This window comes from Oenanthe melanoleuca, chromosome 21 (assembly GCF_029582105.1).
Source record: "Oenanthe melanoleuca isolate GR-GAL-2019-014 chromosome 21, OMel1.0, whole genome shotgun sequence".
Classification (NCBI taxonomy): domain Eukaryota; kingdom Metazoa; phylum Chordata; class Aves; order Passeriformes; family Muscicapidae; genus Oenanthe; species Oenanthe melanoleuca.
Window position 1 is genome coordinate 6,884,699 of NC_079354.1, and position 20,874 is coordinate 6,905,572.

The following is a 20,874-nucleotide window of genomic DNA, read 5'->3' on the forward strand; positions in this document are numbered from 1 at the left end:
CAGGGTGCCACAGACAGAACCAGAACCACAGAACTCTGCCCGTGTTGGGGTCACCCTTCCCCTTCTCCCCAGCTGCAGGAGTTGATTTCTGTGTGGTTTCCATCTCCCCCTGCCCCCAGACTGAGCACACCCTGCCTCGGGCACACAGAGCTGCTCTGAGCACATCTTGGGCAATCAGGAATTTGCTGGGCAGGATGTCACCTAGCCAAACAAGGCTCTTTGTCTGCATTTTTTTGGTTTTTCTTCCTGGCTGATGGAGCTGTGGTTTGTTTACTTATTAGTATACTTCTTTTTCCCCCTTTTTTCTAAGGAAAAGTGTTAGAAGTGTAGGATCCTTTGAAGGGAATGAAGTGCAGCAAACACATTAGGAAGGGGATGAGCTGAGGCTGAATTAGCTGATATTTAACACCAGAGCTCTAAAAATGTGAGCACTGCCTGTCACAGGGCAGGGAAACTGAGGCACAGAGCAGAGAATTGACTTTCTGAATGGCAGCAAAAAGCAGGGCAGAGATGGGAAGTGATCCACAGGCTCCTGAATTGCAGCCCAGAGCTCTCTTCACCACAGGGTGCCCCTGGTGCCTCTGGCTTTGGGTGTTGCCTGGTTTCTGCCTCGCTCTGTCTGCACAGGAAGCTCAAGTTGAGACGTGAATAAACGTGAATAGTGCTCAGAGCTGGTTTTTTTTTTCACCCTGTTTTCTTTTTAAAGGACAGTCTCCCAAAATAAATGCTCCCTTGAGTCAGTTCAATCTCTAGTAAGAAGAGTTTCCACAGAGTAAAGACCTTTACCATTAGTAGTGGACAAATGGATGACTCAAAATTTTTAAAAGCATAGCCCATGATCATATAACTTGCTATATTAGGAACTTGTGTAATTGAGTCTTCTGCTCAGTAACTTCTGAGAACAGCTAGCATAGATCCTTCAGGGAAAAACAACCCTGCCCTCCCTTTCACCTGCCCCTGGGTGTCTATAAAGGACAATTGTGCAACATTAATTTCTCTGCAATCTCAGCTGTCTCTTTGGGAACAGCATCCTTACCCTTCCAGCCCTTTCACTGACACCTAAAATTGGCCTGAGCTCATTTTGTGTGCCCAGTTGAGATTCCCATGGTCTGTGACCAAGGGCCCCTGGACACTGAGCACTGCCCTGTCCTCAGAGCATCCTCTGCTGCCTCTGGTCAATCCTCTCCCCAGACCTGGGCAGTTTGTCCTGAGCAGCTCAGTGCTGTGACTTCCCATCCCTTATTCACTTCTGCCTGCTCTGACTCACTGCTCTGACCTGGCTGCAGCTTCTCCATTGCTTAAATGACATTCATTATTGTCACAAGGGCAGCTCCCTGTTCTGCCAGAGTGCACTTCCCAAAAATTGGTGTCAGGGCAGGAGAGGAGCCCAATGAACACTCCACACTCACAGTGTCTGCACCTCGCTGCCTCCTTGCCAGACTGGAGTGGAAGCTGGAGAGGAAATCAGCTTGGAGATGGAGGAGTTAATACCTCAGAAAGCTCTAGGAAGGGAGGAGGGTGTGAGACAGACAAAGGGTGGGAAATGCAGTTTCCTGATGGAAGAACTTTGGCTGACACATTTGCTGTGAGTAGCTCAGACCCAGTGGCCCATGTCTATGGCTATTTATAACTGCTCCACAATGAGCCCTTATCACGAGGCCAGGACAGTATCTGCACACCAAACACGGAGAAATCAGCTCACAAGTGATGGGGTTTGCAACAGGAATTGCCAAGAGCCCTCTGCTCTGTGAGGGGAGCCGTGGTCCAGCAGAATACAGATTAAAAATCAGAGACAGGACCCTTGTGCTGCCCCATCCTGTGCAGGGTTCCTCAGCTTGGCTCCCTGTGCTGCTCACTTCTTTCTGTCCCAATCCAAGTGCTGGGCTGATGTAAATCCTGCCAGCTCACAGGTATGGGCACAGGGAGAGGCTGTGCTGACAAACTCAAACCATACCTGAGTGCTGGCAGCCACCCCACCTCCCCCAGGAGGTTTGCAGGGTCTGTAAATCCCTGGGCTGTGCTGCTCCCTCCAAGGCCACATTCACTGTGCAGAAAAGAGCCCTGAAACAGCCCTGGCATCCTCCAGGAGCTGCTGGGGACAGGGGACACTGTCCCAGTGACTGCACTGCAGGACAGCTCCTTGACCTCTCTCTGACTTCTGGGATGAGCTAATATTTGGGCAGGGACTTTCTGCTGGGGTAATCAATCTCTGGGTGACAGTGACACCTCTGTGCTCAGGGCTGGGCTTTGCCCAGTGCATGGGATTCCCAGGAGAAAGCAGAGTGTTTCTGCAAGCTATCATTAAAGCCAATTATGGCTGTAAAAATTTCTTTCCGGGTGGAAGGTTGAGGTGTCTCATGCCATGTAAGTCACACAAAGGACACAGATGGGAATTTATTGCCACACGAGCCCAGCCTCACTCTTCCCCTGCTGCTCCCCCACCGTGAGCTGCAGAACCGGTTCTCCCTTCCCAGAGGCAGAAACCCAAAACCAAATCTGTGTGGCAACACCAGAGTGGAGAGGGGAGAGCATCCTGTGCAGGCTCTTGATGTGACACTCCTTGCCCTGGAGGGCTGAAGGAAGATGTGACATGGAAACTTCCCTCACCCTGTTATCAGTGGCTGATGCCATCTCTGCCCGCCTGTCCCCCAGGCTGTCCTTGTCTCAGGGGACAGCAGTGGCCACCAGGCAGACCCAGCCAGGCTGATAACACAGCAGGGAGCCACTGTGTGAGCACCTAAAGCCCTCACCTGATTCCTGTGTCGAGGCCAAGATGGAAATAAATTAATCCCATGGTCCCACTCCATGGATGGTTTCCACAAGAAAGGCAGAGCTGGCTGAGAGCTCCAGCTCCCAGCAGAAAAACAAATGTGCTTCCATCCCATTTCAGTCCAAGAGACCAAGGAGATCAGCTTTACCCATAAACAGGCCAATATTCTGGAACAAATCATTCTGTAATTCTTCTGTTTTCTCGGCTAGATCTTTACCTGCATGATCAGCTCAGGACAATGTCACCCAAACCTTGCTGAGCAGTGGACTACACCTCTGCTACACAAAATGGAATTAAATGCAAGGAGATGCAGATGTTGACTATTCAGGAATGCCTCACTCCCTCCAGCCTGGGCAGCTGCAGCTCATTGCACTCCTGAATTTGAGACCTGACTTGTGTTACTGCCATGAATTAGTCACTTCTTACACCTGGGGCAGAGCTGCTGTCAGCAGAACTCCTGAACTTTACCTGCTGAATGTTTTTGCTGTTGTGACAGAATGGAGATTTGCCTCCATCTCAGGTAAGGGCTGAGCCTTTAAGCTGCTCCTCACTCAATTTCTTGTGGCAATAGGTAAAACCAAATTTATTCTTGGATAGTGGAAGCTCCCAGTGAGATGGGGTCAGTGGAGCTCAGGACTAGGTTAGATCTCACTTGTCTGGGGGCTGTAGTACCTGCACTCAGCACTTTGATGTATAAATAACTTTGTGCCTCACGGTGTTTGAATGTTGTTTATACCCCACTGGCTGCCATGCCATGTGCCAAGGTTATAAATACCCTGCTGCGTCTAGACTGTGTCTAAACTTGGCATTGGGCACCCAGATTCATGAGAGGAGTGGTTTCATCTCCCAGCACGAAGGAGGTGCCCCAAAGTGTTTGGTCAGGGCTCCAGAGGGGGCTTGGCAGAGACTCCTCTGCCCCTGCCATGCCCGAGAAGCACCAGCCCCACTTTCTGAAGGGGCTTTGGAAAATCTCCTCCTCCCAAACTGTGCTCCAAAATCATCTGCTGGGCACCCAGCCCAGGGGAAATGCCTGCCCTCATCCCTTCCTGCTGGGCTTCAATGCCCCTGGGCAGAGCTGGGCTGGGCTGGGCTGGGCAGGGCTGGGCTGAGCTGAGCTGAGCTGAGCTGAGCTGAGCTGAGCTGGGCTGGGCCAGCACTGGGTACCAGGGGTGCTGGGGGCTGCAGGATGAGCTGGCAAGGAAGGACAAACAGCATCTGCTGAAGCCACACTGGTGCAGCTGCAGCAGGAGCTCTGCAGGCAAATGCAGCTGATGCATTTCCCCGTGCAATGTGAGGGTGATTTGTATTTAGATGAAGGACAGTGAACCCCTTTGGGCCCAGCCTGTCTGTGGCTGTGCAAAGGGGGCTGTGGGAGCTGCCCCCCACTCGTGGGGGTGGCTGGGAGCACCCCTGACACGTTATGGGGCTGTTCATGATGGATAAATGACAGAACAGCCATCACACCTCACATCAGAGCTCTGCCTCTAAACCCTTTCTGTGTCAGCATTGGTGGAACCTCATGTCCTGGGTTGGTGTTTTGTCTGCTCCTCTCCCGCTCCCACACCTCGCTGTCTGCATGGAGCTGCTGCCGGTGCCCTTTCTTCCCCCTGGGGGGGTGGTGCCCCGGGCTGTGCTTGCTTGGCTTGCCCTGCTGCTGCTGCTGCTGCTGCTGCTGCTGCTGCTGCTGCTTGCTGCTACCCCAGCCCCGCTGCTTTTGCCCTATTGCTTCTGCCCCGCTGCTGCTGCTGCTGCCCCGGCTCTGTCCTGGCTGCTGCTGCCTTCCCCTTCCCCCTTCTCTCCTTCAGCTCCAAGATCTGTACCGGCTCCGGACGGGACCCGAGCATCAGAGACTGCCTCCGGAGCCTGCCCAAGAAGCTTCTCGCCCTTCCCAGCAGCGACCGTCTCTCACTTCGGTGAAAACAGTTCTTTTGTCATCTGGGATTGTACTTTCCTGTTGCTGGGAAGTGTTTTTCCTTGTGTTTGTTAATAAACAAGTTTTTTCCACTTTTCCCCCCGAGTAAAATTCTCTCCGAGCCCAGTGGGGGGGAGGAATTGTGAGGGGGGTTTAGTTTGGGGGGCTCCTTTGGAGGCTTTTCCCCAGTTTTGTCCTAAACTTGGACAAATAATTTGGTGGCCCGTACGGGGAAACGAAGAAAGTGGAAAAAACTGTGTAACTATATAGAATGCTGTTTGGAATGGATTTCAGTATGTGGTTCTGGATACTGGGGTTTTTTGAGGTTTTAATGCCTCTTTGGTCTCTGGGGTTATTTTCCTGCCCGGAAATAGCTCCAGTACTGTCCCTTATTTGTAGTTTTTATACTAGAGGGATAATGACCAAAATATTGATTGGACTGGGCTTGGTTGCAATGGCTTGTAAGAGGTTTATGAAAATGCTGGAATCGGTTCCAGGGATATCTTCTGGATCCTGGTTATGGATATGTATCCAGTTTATTAGAGGAGAAGCAGGGGAGGAGGCTTTTCAGCCTTTGCTTCCCTTTGTCTCCTCTGAATTTTTTACCTCGTTATTAGGATATGTGCAGTTCTCCTTTAGTATTAAAGAGATCATCTTCCTGACGTTTAATGTTGTAAGCTTCCTCTACACAGTTTACAGTTTATATAAAATCAGGGCTGAGATTTCTAGAGGTGCTGGTGCGACTCCTGACTTAGCAGCAGGACAAAGTGTGAGGAGGCCTGAGTGGTGTGGAAAATGGCAGGACCTGGGCCAGATGTTAAAGGAATTTTCTGATCCTATGGTTTGGGATTTTTCACATGAGCAAATTCAGAACCCGGCTGAGGTGGTAAAATATGTGAAATGCCACAATAGCTCCAGGGAAAAAAAGATTACTACAGTGAGCTGGGCTCTGGCGTATGCTTATCGTACCCTGTTAGATAGTGGAGAACAACAAACAAAGGAAAGGGAACAGGGAGATAACATAGCTACTATGCCAGCTACTCAGGCTGTAGTTAACACCCCAGGCTCGAGGACAGGGATGAAATTAGAAAGCAAGCTTCAACCAATGGCTGTGGCTACCAGTACAAGGAGTGGGAAGTGCACCAAGAAGACCGATCGGCCAGTGGAGGATGATGATGAGGATGCAGGAGAAGGACCTTCAACACCTCCTGATGTAAAATCAAGAGTTAAAACCACTGGTGTGAGATCAGAAACTAATAATGAGTCCCTGTCCTTAAAAGATCTTCGGGGTTTAAGAAAGGATTATACAAGACAGCCTGATGAATCCATAATTAGTTGGCTAGTTCGGCTTTGGGATGCCGCAGGCGAGGCTACCATCTTAGATGGCACTGAGGTGAGACACCTGGGATCCCTGTCTCATGATCCGGTCATCGATCAAGGTATGATGAGGGAGGCTAACCCTCAAAGCCTCTGGGCACGTGTTTTAGACAGCGTAGCACAAAGATATCTGTGTGCCGATGATCTGTATATGCAACAGACCAAGTGGAAAACCATAGAGCAAGGGATCCAACGTCTGAGGGAGATGGCAGTGGCGGAGATTATTTTTTCAGATGATGTAACAACTAGGAACCCAGACCTGGTACCATGCACACCTGTAATGTGGAGGAAGCTGGTGCGACTCGGGCCATCTGAATATGCGTCTGCTTTGGCAATAATGAAGCGGGAAGAGGTATATGAAACGGTGCTGGACATGGCGAAGAAGCTCTGGGCATACGCGGATGCTGTGCATGGCCCAACCCATGCCAGAATCGCCGCCGTGGAAACACGCTTGCAGAACTTAGAGGACAAGATAGAGGAAAATCATAAGAGGCTCAGGGAGGAAATTAAAGAGGACCTCCTCCAAATTTCAGCCGTGCAAATTGGACGTCCTGGCAACCAACGTAGACGTTCTCCCGATGGGGAGAGGAGGTACACTCCCCGGGCCGAGCTATGGTTTTTCCTGCAGGATTCTGGAGAGAACATGAGGAGATGGGATGGAAAGCCTACGGCTGCTCTGGCACGACGGGTGAGGGAGTTGAAGGAAGGCAAGATTGAAAGAGGAAGTTCCATCCGAAGGAGAGCCGCTCCTGTTGCCCGTACCCAAAGTGCCAAATATGACAGTGATAATGACATGTCTGACCCTCTCGAAGGAACTTCTAAGATGCATGCCCCAGGGAAGAAAGATAAACAGGCTTAGAGGGGCCCTGCCTCTAGCCAGGGTGAGGCGAGGGAAAATCGTGTCTTTTGGACTGTGTGGATTCGGTGGCCTGGCACATCGAAACCACAGAAGTACCGAGCTTTAGTGGACACAGGTGCCCAATGTACGATAATTCCATCAAGATATGTGGGGGAAGAATCCGTTTCCATCGCTGGTGTAACAGGTGGCTCGCAGGACTTCACCCTGGTGGAAGCTGAAGTGAGTTTAACTGGAAGGGAATGGAAGAAACATCTTGTTGTGACTGGTCCAGAGGCCCCATGCATTTTGGGCATAGATTACCTTCGGAGCGGGTATTTTAAGGATCCAAAAGGCCTGAAGTGGGCATTCGGGATAGCGGCTGTAATGGCAGAGCACATCCGGCAGTTGAACACCCTGCCTGGACTGGCTGAGAATCCCATTACAGTAGGACTGCTGAAAGGAGAAGACCAACGAGTACCAATTGCCACTTCAATAGTACATCGCCGGCAATATAGAACAACTCGAGATGCTGTGATTCCCATTCACAAGATGATCCGTGAGCTGGAGAGCCAAGGGGTGGTTAGCAAAGCCCACTCACCCTTCAACAGTCCCATCTGGCCTGTGCGAAAATCTAATGGAGAATGGAGACTAACTGTGGACTATCGTGCCTTGAATGAAGTGACTCCACCGCTGAGCGCTGCCGTGCCGGACATGCTGGAGCTGCAGTACGAGCTGGAGTCCAAGGCAGCAAGGTGGTATGCCACCATTGACATTGCCAATGCGTTTTTCTCCATTCCTCTGGCCGCAGAGTGCAGTTTGCTTTCACCTGGAGGGGCGTGCAGTACACCTGGAACCGACTGCCCCAGGGGTGGAAACACAGTCCCACCATCTGTCATGGACTGATCCAGGCTGCACTGGAAAAGGGTGAGGCTCCGGAACATCTACAATATATTGATGACATTATCGTATGGGGGAACACAGTAGCGGAAGTGTTTGAGAAAGGAGAGAAAATTATCCAAATCCTCCTGGAAGCCGGCTTCGCCATCAAGAAGAGTAAGGTTAAGGGACCTGCACGTGAGATCCAGTTCCTGGGAGTGAAGTGGCAAGATGGACGGCGTCAGATTCCTACTGATGTCATTAACAAAATTACAGCTATGTCCCCACCTACCAACAAGAAAGAGACCCAAGCTTTCCTAGGTGCCATAGGCTTTTGGAGAATGCACATCCCTGAGTACAGCCAAATTGTAAGCCCTCTTTACCAGGTCACTCGCAAGAAGAACGATTTCCACTGGGGCCCTGAACAACAGCAAGCTTTTGCCCAGATCAAGCAGGAGATCGCTCATGCAGTGGCCCTTGGCCCAGTCAGGACGGGACCAGAGGTAAAGAATGTGCTCTACTCTGCAGCCGGGAACCATGGTCTGTCCTGGAGCCTGTGGCAGAAGGTGCCTGGTGAGACCCGAGGCCGACCCCTGGGATTTTGGAGCAGAAGTTACAGAGGGTCTGAAGGCAATTACACCCCAACGGAGAAGGAAATTTTGGCCGCCTATGAGGGAGTCCAAGCCGCTTCAGAAGTCATTGGTACGGAAGCACAGCTTCTCCTGGCACCCCGACTACCGGTGCTGGGGTGGATGTTCAGCGGAAAGGTTCCCTCAACCCACCATGCCACCAGTGCCACATGGAGCAAGTGGATAGCCCTCATCACTCAGCGTGCCAGAATCGGGAAACTAAATCGTCCTGGGATTCTGGAAATAATTACAAACTGGCCCGAAGGTGAAAGTTTCGGTGTCGCGGATGAAGAAGAAGAACCAGTGACACGGGCTGAAGAAGCTCCACCATACAACGAGCTACCGGCAGAGGAAACACGCTATGCTCTATTCACTGATGGCTCCTGTCGCGTCGTGGGGATGAACCGGAGATGGAAAGCGGCTGTATGGAGCCCCACACGACGGGTTGCAGAGGCCACTGAAGGAGAGGGTGGATCCAGTCAATTCGCCGAACTCAAAGCTGTCCAACTGGCCCTTAACATCGCAGAGAGAGAGAAATGGCCGAAACTCTATTTATACACTGATTCCTGGGTGGTAGCCAATGCTCTGTGGGGATGGTTGAAGAAATGGAAAAAGGCGAACTGGCAGCGCAGAGGAAAACCAATTTGGGCTGCTGAAGAGTGGAAAGACATCGCTACTCGATTAGAGAAACTACCTGTGAAAGTTCGCCATGTAGATGCCCATGTCCCCAGAAAGAGAGCCAATGAGGAGCAGCAACATAATCAGCAAGTAGATCAAGCTGCAAGGATAGGGGTGTCGAAGATAGACTTAGATTGGGAACACAAGGGAGAATTGTTCCTAGCTCGATGGGCCCATGATGCCTCGGGTCATCAGGGCAGAGATGCCACCTATAAGTGGGCACGAGACCGAGGGGTGGATCTAACTATGGACAGCATCTCCCAGGTTATCCACGACTGTGACACGTGCGCTGCCATTAAGCAGGCCAAGCGGGTGAAGCCCCTCTGGTATGGGGGGCGGTGGTCCAAGTATAAGTACGGAGAGGCCTGGCAGATTGACTACATCACACTGCCTCAGACCCGCCAAGGCAAGCGCTACATGCTGACCATGGTGGAAGCCACAACTGGATGGTTAGAGACGTACCCAGTGTCTCATGCTACAGCCCGCAACACCATCCTGGGCCTGGAAAAGCAGGTCCTGTGGAGGCATGGCACCCCTGAGAGAATTGAGTCAGACAATGGGACTCATTTTAAGAACAATCTCATTAACACCTGGGCTAGAGAACATGAGATTGAGTGGGTGTACCACATCCCTTACCATGCACCAGCTGCAGGTAAAGTGGAAAGGTACAATGGATTACTGAAAACCACCTTGAAGGCATTAGGTGGGGGGTCTTTTAAGAACTGGGAACAACATCTAGCAAAGGCTACTTGGTTAGTTAACACCAGAGGTTCCATCAACCGAGCAGGTCCTGCCCAGTCTGACTCCCTTAATACAGTGGATGGAGATAAAGTCCCAGTGGCCCATGTCAGAGGTCTGTTAGGAAAGGCAGTATGGGTCCTGCCTCGAGTACAGGCAAACCCATTCGTGGGATTGTCTTTGCTCAAGGACCAGGATGCACGTGGTGGATAATGCAGGAAGATGGAACAACACGGTGTATACCACAGGGAGAACTGATTGTAGGATGAGACAGAAAGACATATGTAAGTGTTGAAGGTCTGAGTAAGTGAGAGGAAAATGTGTAAGTGATGAAGGTTTGCGGAAGTCGGATGAAAGCTTTTACGTTGTAGTGAGTGGGTGTATATCCCAATCGTGTGTAACGTTCACGATATGGGATAAGGGGTGGAATGTCCTGGGTTGGTGTTTTGTCTGCTCCTCTCCCGCTCCCACACCTCGCTGTCTGCATGGAGCTGCTGCCGGTGCCCTTTCTTCCCCCTGGGGGGGTGGTGCCCCGGGCTGTGCTTGCTTGGCTTGCCCTGCTGCTGCTGCTGCTGCTGCTGCTGCTTGCTGCTGCTTGCTGCTACCCCAGCCCCGCTGCTTTTGCCCTATTGCTTCTGCCCCGCTGCTGCTGCTGCTGCCCCGGCTCTGTCCTGGCTGCTGCTGCCTTCCCCTTCCCCCTTCTCTCCTTCAGCTCCAAGATCTGTACCGGCTCCGGACGGGACCTGAGCATCAGAGACTGCCTCCGGAGCCTGCCCAAGAAGCTTCTCGCCCTTCCCAGCAGCGACCGTCTCTCACTTCGGTGAAAACAGTTCTTTTGTCATCTGGGATTGTACTTTCCTGTTGCTGGGAAGTGTTTTTCCTTGTGTTTGTTAATAAACAAGTTTTTTCCACTTTTCCCCCCGAGTAAAATTCTCTCCGAGCCCAGTGGGGGGGAGGAATTGTGAGGGGGGTTTAGTTTGGGGGGCTCCTTTGGAGGCTTTTCCCCAGTTTTGTCCTAAACTTGGACACCTCACTAGATCATAACCTCAGCTGAAGCCTGCTTGCCTCTCGTGCTGCCTTGGAGCCCCACAGCCCTGCTCCTCCCTGCCAAGGGTGTTCCTGAGGAGCAGGGACCCGGGACAGGGTTTGTGGCTTTGCTGTGTGTGTGGAACATCTCAGTGTGGCTGTGGCAGGCAGGCAGCACAGAGCTGCCAGGGATAAATCAATCCCCCTGGTGATTCACTGGCTGCAGTTTACAGCCTTGGAAAGGTAAAGCTGAGCTCAAGCATCAGAGCTGGGGGAGATGAGCACAGGGGATGAGGGAGGGACACAGCCCTGGCAGTGCCCTCTCTCTCCAGACAATATTCCTGGGACTCCAGGGATCAGGAATTGGGATCAGGATTGCCTGCCCAGCCCCCAGGGCAGCTCCTTTAGCCCTGAAGGGCTCTGTGGGCTGAGTTTTGATACCTCAGGGTTCTGGTGCTCAGAGTTCTGGTGCTCAGGGCTCTGGTCCCTCAGGGTTCTGGTGTTCAGGGCTCTGGTCCCTCAGGGTTCTGGTCCCTCAGGGTTCTGGTGTTCAGGGCTCTGGTCCCTCAGGGCTCTGGTCCCTCAGGGTTCTGGTGTTCAGGGCTCTGGTCCCTCAGGGCTCTGGTCCCTCAGGGTTCTGGTGTTCAGGGCTCTGGTCCCTCAGGGCTCTGGTCCCTCAGGGCTCTGGTCCCTCAGGGTTCTGGTGTTCAGGGCTCTGGTCCCTCAGGGTTCTGGTCCCTCAGGGTTCTGGTGTTCAGGGCTCTGGTCCCTCAGGGCTCTGGTCCCTCAGGGTTCTGGTGTTCAGGGCTCTGGTCCCTCAGGGCTCTGGTCCCTCAGGGCTCTGGTCCCTCAGGGTTCTGGTGTTCAGGGCTCTGGTCCCTCAGGGTTCTGGTCCCTCAGGGTTCTGGTGTTCAGGGCTCTGGTCCCTCAGGGCTCTGGTCCCTCAGGGTTCTGGTCGTTCAGGGCTCTGCTCCCTCAGGGTCCTGGTGCTGTGGCTGTGAGCAGGTAGGTCCTGCAGGGCTGTCCCTCCCAGGGTGTTCCTGCCCCGAGCCCCCACCCCACAGGTGCCCCTGGCAGTGGGTGCTGCCTTTGCCTGGTGGCTTGGCAGCTTCTGGGGGACCAGGGGATGCTGTGGGGTTTGTGCTGAGCCAGGAGCCTGCCAGCAGCCTGGGATGTGTCTGGGGATGTTCCCCAGAGCCCTGAGGTGTCCTGGGGAGCTGCAGGTCTCATTTCCTCAGCGCTGGCAGCAGCTCTACTCCCAGCTCCAGGCTGGGAGGCCCGAGGTGAGGCCTGTTTGAGCTGTCACCGGGCAACAGCCAAACACTGGCTTCAGGCAGGAATTGTAAAGCAGCTCAGCATCAGGGTGATGGGGCAGGGGGAAGGAGAGCTGCCACTGCCCCAGGGAACCCCATAAAACCCTCAGTGAAACCCTCTGTGCAAGCCAAGCTGTGCAGCCCAGCCCAGCTCAGAGCAATCAGCAAACTGTGCCAGGCTGGGACACAGGGGCACCTGGGGCTGCCACCTCTGTTATAAATGAGAAATAAAGTCTCGATATTCAGGAAAATTTAGATTGCTTTGTTTTATACAGACAGGGCAAGCAGTGTGCTGGGGAAAACGTGAGGGGTCAGCCCCTGCCCCACGCTTCCACCCAACTTGGTTTGCAGCTCCTTTTTTATAGCATGGTTTTCCTTGTAGTAAGCAATAATTGTTATTATTTTGTTGTAGTAATTCTGCAAGGTAAGCAGTGGTGGTCAAAGAAACTTCCAAACTTCGTGGGACAGCTCTTGGGACAATTGGTCATGTAACCATCTGGTCTTGGTAGATAAAAAACAGAAGAAGAGGGAAGTCTGATCTTTAGCAGATAGTTTGTGATTGATCACTCCTGGCACAACCCCTCAGAGTCTCTGAGCAGCAATCTGGGTCTCTGGCACCAAAGAAACTGCTAGGATTTAGTCAGTGGTGGATTATTTTTGGGGCTGTCTTTGAAATCACTGGCAGAAGACAGAGAAAGCAGTGGGGCAGGCTTTGGGACAGGCTTTAGGGCAGGCTTTAGGAGAAGTTTTAGGACAGGCTTTAGGGCAGGCTGTGGCTGGGTACCTGTCTGACCCAGGCCTCCAGGCTCAGCCTCTAAAATGAAAGATGGAGATATGGAGATGAATTAAGGGGTTTTGCATAAAGCAGGACCTAAACTTGCACCTGAGCACTGTGACAGGGCAGGACTCAGGGTGTTTGCTGCCCCCAGATTTGCAGGGAAATGGCCAGAGCAGGGCAGGTTGTGTGATAAACACAGATTGTGAATGAAGGCACTCTTCTGGCTCTGTGCTGGAGCTGGGACTGGCTCCCAGGCAGATGGGGCTGCAGCATTAGATGGGATGGGAGGGATGGGGCTGTGTCTGACAGGCAGCATGAGGTCACTCTCTGAGTCCCCTCTGGGTGGGATATATCAACAGGCTGCCTTTGCCTTGGATAGAGTCATTCATTTTTTAAAATCTGCTTGTGCTGCTTCCCCTTCCCTCTTAACCCTTTCTCAGCCTTTGCCTTTCCTCATTGTTTCAGCCAGAGATGACAAAGAAGTGTGAACTACATCAAATAATGACATTTAACATAGAAACATAACCTGTTTCTTTCAGTGGCCAACACACCCTAAGATCACACACTGGCATCCCCTGCACCCAGCTGCCACCATCTCCCACAGCCATCTCTATAAATCCATAAAACATAAATAATTCTCCTTCATTACCTGCCTTATCCCCTTGGACTGTGAGCCATGTAGGTCTTACAGAGGGATTAAATCTGCAGTGGGATGCTGAGGATTCAGATGAAAAGGTGGCATTTAGGGCACATTACAGGGCAGCTGCTGGAAGAGCTGTGAGCCAAGGCTGACATGCCCACAGCACACAGACCTGCCCTGGTCCAGGTTCTGTTTCCATGAGCCACAATGACAGAAAGGTGACAGGAAGGGTCTGGGCACTGACCACAGGCACTGCAGATTTATTCTGTGACTGCACAGAGCCTGCACCTCCCCTGCTCTGCCTCTCCTGCCTGTGGTTAAGGAGAGAGCAAGAGAAGGAGAAAGGAAATGAGCACAACAGAGAACTTGACATAAAAGTGTTTTATATCATCTCCTATAAAACAAGCCATAAATCCCTGCCCTCCTGCTCCACCCCTCCACATGGTTTTCATTTTAGAGGCTGGTTGGAGAGCAGGGAAGTGGAGGGTACAAAGCACATGCTCTTGGTGGGAGAGGTTCCCCTTCCCTGCAGGTTCCTACTCACACCTTGTCCCTGTGCCTGTAGCACAGCATCCTGCTCTGCTGAGTGACCACAGCCTGGAGCAAGGCACATCTGGCAGCATCTGGAAACATCTGGCTGCCCTTGCCCAGCTCCGGGAGGAGCACTCAGGGCACTGGATGTGGCTGGGGAAGCTCCTCAGCACCAGGAAAAAGGGAGAGGACTGGGCTTTGAAAGATCCTTGTGCTCAGATTTGTTCCCAAAAGAAATCCTGAGATGTTTCAGGGCATTGCAGCTCATTCTGGAGTTTTTGGGGGAGCTGAGGAGATTTCTGGAAGGGTCTGGTGCCTGGCACTGTCAGATCCATAGAAAAGGAGGCAGTGCCCATGAAGCTGGAACAATAGGACACACAGTCCTTGAGGGGTTTATTGCTGCATTGCAAGAGCCTTGCTGGCTCATTGCTCCTGTACCCATTTGTGATGTTACAGAGCATATTTAAATGAAAATCCTCTTCCAATGAATAAAAAAACAAATCCAAGGGAAAATATGTTCAAATTGTAGCAACTATTGCTTTTGTTTCTATAAAACTTAATTCTCACATTGGGCTGTTAGAGCAGATTGGTTTGAGGCCATGCTGGACAGATTTACTGGGATGAATCTGAAGGTCAGGCAGAGCTTTGATGTTGCAGTGAGAGCCTTGGTGATTGCAGGGAGCCTGCACAAACCCCATGACAGAGCCTGAAGGTCCTGGAAGGATCCAGTGAACCCTGCACCTGAGGAAAATGCCTGGTTACAACCTTGTTACTTAATTCTGGAGTGAGGACAGCAAAGATCAAGACACAGGAAAGGCTGGGAAGGATTGTTTAAAGCTAAGCTAATGACAGTAAAAAAGCACATGTGGAAGGTAATAAAAGTGATGGGATGGGCTGCCATTTCACTGAGCACTTTATGCTGATGTTAGCTAATAAAACAGCAGATCTTTGCTAACTGAGCTCCTCTGTGCATTCCACCCTCCCTTCAGTTAATTCCTCTTCAAAAATATTCAATCCCTATTTTTAAGGGCAAGATTGCATCAAGTGATTATCTGCAAACCCAAGGAGGTGAGAGGTATTGTTGAGATGAAGGATATTTCATCCTTGCAGATATTTTGTCAGTTAAACTGCAGAGGAACATGGAAAACAGATATTCAGGATGCTGAGAATGTTCCCACCATGTTTCTGCTGTAATTACAGCTGGGGGATGGCAAGAGCACATAGGTGATGCAGCTGTCACCATGACACAGGGTTTAAATTGGGAGCAACCCTCATTCTGCTATATAACAATATTCTGTTCCCTTGCATTCTAGCATTGTCCTTAATCCCAGCAGGAAGCAATGTCCCCACTGGCTTTAGAGCCCCTGGTGACTCTGCCACGAGTCCAGTTCTGACAATTTAACCTGGGAGGGAGGGAAGGGATGCTGAGTATGGTTGATGGCTCTACCCCTTTGCTGTGGAATTCTCCCCCAGACTGGCCTGCTGCCCTGGCAGGGTGGGAAGCACCAGACTGGACCCTGCTCTCTGTAAGCTCCCCACCCAGCCCACTCCCCATGCATGAGATGTTTGGTCCCTGAGCTCACTCCTGAACAGGCTCCAGGCAGCTCCTCCTGCTTCAGCTGCTCCTCCTGAGCCCTGGAGCCCTGACTCTGCTCCCATGTGTTCCCATCAATCCCAGATCTCCCTGCAGAGGAGCTGCCGTGGGGATGAAGTGGGTTCACACAGGGGGATGCTGCTCCTGCTCCACTGATCCCCTTTTAATCCTCCAAAAATCAGGATGCTTTCTGCCTATATTTGGCTATATCCCCTATATCTGCCCATATCCCCTACATTTGCCTGTATCCCCTGTATTTCCCTATACCCCCATATCTGGCTATATTCCCTCTATTTGGCTCTTCAGGCTGCACTGGCTCTGAGCTGCCAAGGCTGGAGCTCTGCTCATCCCCTGCACTTCAGCAGTGCTGGCTCTGGGAAGGTTCCCATGGGCTCCTGCTGTTCCTCACAGACCCCTGGGAGTCCCACCTCTCCTGCCCAGCACATGAAGTCACAGATTTCCTGCTGTGCCACAGCCAGGGGTGTCTGTCTGGGCCAGGCTGGCCATGGCAGGCTCTGAGCAGCTCCCAGCCCCTCCTGCCCACTGATCACAGCTCCTGCTCTCAGGAAAACACTCCTGGCCTTTGTGGCATCTTTTACCATAAGCTCATGAATCCAGTTCCATGCTAGTGTGGAAAAAATGTCTGTTGCTAGTCTGTTGCTAACTATAATTTCACCCAGTTTCCCTTTCCCCTGAATGCCCACTGTGTTCCTCAGGGGCTGCTGCTCCCACATGGGTGAGCCCTGCATGAGGCAGGGTTTGAACTGAGCTCTGCTGGCCCAGAGCGTGGAGCTGGAACTATTTTAGCAATGAAAGATGTTTGGGAGCAGAGGCCAAGCCCTGTAACAACCCAGGGCCTGCATCTGCAGCATTTGAGCACAGCTGGCTGAGGGGCTGTGGGTGTGACAGACAAATGCTGACCTTGGGGCAGGGCAGTCTGTCCTGGCCTCATCTCTGCCTGCTCCTTCTGTGCCCTCCTGCCTCATCTTTCCACAGGGAAACAGGAGCAGGCAGTAATCACTGCAGAATGAGGGACAGAAGGAATTCAAAGTGTATTCATTTACTTTACAGCCTTTAGGATGTCCCTTGAATCACCCAAAGCACTCTGCACAAAACTTTGCTGGCAGAACAGCCCAGTGATGTCTCTTCACTGTGTTCTACTGCATATTCTTCACCATGACTTTGGATGCTCTTTTGGACACACATGTCTGCCAAGGCTGCTCCCAAAATCTGAGCAATGACCTGATCATTCTGAGGGCAGATGAATGCAATTATCAGGATGTTATCACCACCAGAGAGATTTCTTTGATGGTGCTCCTGGCAGGGATGCACTTTGGAGAGAGTGTCAGCCTCCCACAGACATCCACTTCGAGCAGGCTCCTACATTTGGCTGCTCTGAGTTCAGACCTTCATTGTTTTCAGGAAGAAAACAGAATTTCTCATGCTCTTGCTTGACTGTGTTGCTGTTTTTTATTTGATGCCAGGAAATAGAGGGGTTGCAGACCCCTATCTGTTGTTTTGGACTGTTTTACCAATATTTCACCTAACTCAGGACTTGAGACAGGAATGTCAGACCCAGCTCCAGCTGCAGTCAGTGGAAAAAGAGAAACTGCCTTGAGTGGGAGCTGGACTGGGACCTAAAACTGTGAGTGCAGTGGTGCTGCAATGTCTTTCATCTCAAGATGCTGGGTGAGATCCAGGCTATGCTGGTAATGGTTGGGAAGCTGCCAGCTGCTAATGATGTGGAACAAGCTGGTGACTCCTTGCTCCAGTTTGTAGGAAGCCACCAGACAAAACAAGTCCCAGGAATAGCCAGCTGAACCCTTTCCTGGTTGGGTTCATGCTGTACTGGCATGGGAGTAATTCAGGAACTTCCCCTGATGTGGCTCCTGTGGTGTCTGATCTGGGGAAGCCACAACGCCTCTGTGCACATTTATCCTCGTGAAATTCCCTAGAAATGCTCACCAGGCTGTACCAGCAGTGTCTGGAACACAGAGTTTCCCATATCTGGCCCACTCTGCTGGTGCTTTGACAAGCTCTCAGCATGATCCAGAACCTGCCTTGCTCTGTTTCCCTGCCTGCACCCACAGCTCCTGGCCCAGAGCTGCAGCTGCAGCTGTCAGAGGATGGAGGAGCAGACACCTCACAGAGTGCTGTGCCCCAGGAGCTTAGACCAGGGGAGAAAGAGATTCTGTCTCTAGCAATGTCCCTCTGGCATGGGCAGCACATGGGACACTGGACAGTCCATACCTACCCCAATCTGAGAGCAGTTCCAGGAAAAGGCTGGGGAAGGAGGGGCACTGCACATCTGTACAGCTGTTGGGGCTGTGTGAGCAGGTACAAGCAAGCACAGCTCCTCATTCCACCAGGCTGAGGACGAGGAAAATCAAGGTGATGATGACCAGGAAGCTGAGAGTGCTTTTGTGTTTTGCTCAAACAAGTGAGGTGCCCAAACAGGCTTTGTGTGCCAGGGCTCCAGAGAAATCACTGATTGTCTGAGCTTTTCAGAACTGATCTCTCCTTGGAGGTGTGTTTGGTGGAGGGGAACAGGAGCCACAAGACAGAGAGAGCATCTTCAGAGAGCGCAGGCTGGGTGATCGGCAGAGCTGGAGCTGCAGTCAGAGCGCACAGGAACAAAACTCTGCGAATTCCTCAGGGCTCTCGAGTGACTCTGCTGCCAACGCTGCTCCTGCACTGCTCTCTGCTGGGGAATGAGGCAGAGACAGGCAGGGCTGCAGAGCGTCCTGCAGCCCGGAGTGCAGACAGACAGCCTCCATACACAGCCTGCACAGCCTCCACAGCATCCTGCAGCCCAAACTGCAGATAGACAGCCTCCACACACAGCCTGCACAGCCTCCACAGCATCCTGCAGCCCAAACTGCAGACAAACAGCCTCCACAAACAGCCTCCACAAACAGCCTGCACAGCATCCTGCAGCCCAAACTGCAGACAAACAGCCTCCACAAACAGCCTCCATAGCATCCTGCAGCCCAAACTGCAGACAAACAGCCTCCACAAACAGCCTGCACAGCATCCTGCAGCCCAAACTGCAGACAGACAGCCTGCACAAACAGCCTGCACAGCATCCTGCAGCCCAAACTGCAGACAGACAGCCTCCACAAACAGCCTGCACAGCCTTCACAGCATCCTGCAGCCCGAATTACAGACACACAACCTCCACAAACAGCCTCCAGGCTGAGGATGTGATGACTCAGCTCATGCCCTGCTCCGGGGGATGTCGCAGCATCCTCTGGCCCGGCCGTGCCCCAGAACGAGCTCCTGGATGCGGAGCAGTAACTGGGATTGGTGACCCGTGGGGTCGGATCAGTGACCTGCTGCTGCTCTGCCTGTGACAAACAGCGACCAGCGGCTGGGGTGGCTTGGAGCACACCTGGGCTGACCGACACCGGGCCGGAACCGTCTCACCCTCCCCAATGAGCTCAGCAGGACAATGAGATCGGTGTCTTACACTCGATCTCGCAGCGCCACCGAGCCAGCACGCTGGGCTTGGGTTTGTGTCGCTTTTGTCACCGCCGAGCTGGGGACAGCGCCACCAGAGGGCGCTGCGGGCACGAACCGCCTGGAAAAGGGGCGGGTTTGGCTAAAATCGCGATTTTAGCGCTCTGGCCTTGTGTAGAGCCCTCCCTGCTGACCGGGGACCTTCATCAACCCGTGTCCTTCATCATCACCTGGTGTCCTTCATCATCACCCGCTGTCCTTCATCAACTGTGCTCCCCATAAAATGCCTGTAGCTACCTTACTGGTGCTGTACAACCTCTCATTAACTTGCAATCTGTCCCTAAACATTCTCAGCAGGTTTGGGATTAGATTGTCTTTAAGGTCCCTCCTGACCCTTACCACTCCCTGATTCTGTGGTTTTATGTGTCTCTGGCACTAAAGTGAGTTAAGATGGTTCTGTAGGAGCCGAGCGTTTAAAGATGTCACCTGCACACACCCAGCTGCACCCAGCTCCTCCCTGTCTGCCCTGATGGCTATTTCCTCCTGCTGCCCATCTTTGCTTTTGCATGGCCACAGGCTGCAGAGCACAATTAGGCTGAAGTTACACACCGTCAAACTTTGCTGGCCTTCACCTGTCCTGCCCCAGCCTGGCTGACACAGAAACAGAGCTGGGAACGAGGTCCAGCAGCTTTACTGGCAGTACTGGGCCAGGACTGCCCAGCTTGGGGCTGTGCCCAGCAGCAGCACAGCCAGGACACAGCCAGGACATAGCCAGGACACAGCCAGGACCCAGGCTGGACAGAGCCAGGACAGAGCCAGGACACAGCCAGGACACAGCCAGGACACAGCCAGGACAGGCTGGACACAGCCAGGGCACAGCCAGGACACAGCCAGGGCACAGCCAGGACAGAGCCAGGACACAGCCAGGACACAGCCAGGACCCAGGCTGGACACAGCCAGGACAGAGCCAGGACACAGCCAGGACAGGCTGAACACAGCCAGGACACAGCTAGGACAGAGCCAGGACAGGCTGGACACAGCCAGGGCACAGCCAGGACACAGCCAGGACACAGCCAGGACCCAGGCAGGACAGAGCCAGGACACAGCCAGGACACAGCCAGGACAGAGCCAGGACAGAGCCAGGACACAGCCAGGACAGGCTGGACACAGCCAGGACAGAGCCAGGACAGAGCCAGGACACAGCCAGGACAGGCTGGACACACCCAGGACAGAGCCGGGACAGGCTGGACACACCCAGGACACAGCCAGGACAGAGCCAGGACACAGCCAGGACACAGCCAGGACAGGCTGGACACAGCCAGGACAGAGCCAGGACAGAGCCAGGACACAGCCAGGACACAGCCAGGACAGGCTGGACACAGCCAGGACAGAGCCAGGACACAGACAGGACACAGCCAGGACAGGCTGGACACAGCCAGGACAGAGCCGGGACAGGCTGGACACACCCAGGACACAGCCAGGACAGAGCCAGGACAGCCAGGACACAGACTGGACAGACTGGACACAGCCAGGACACAGCCAGGACACAGCCAGGACACAGCCAGGACCCAGGCAGGACAGAGCCAGGACACAGCCAGGACAGAGCCAGGACAGAGCCAGGACACAGCCAGGACAGGCTGGACACAGCCAGGACCTCAGGTCCAGCACCATCACCTCCAACAGAAACATGAAATTGTAAAAGGTTCTTTGGACAC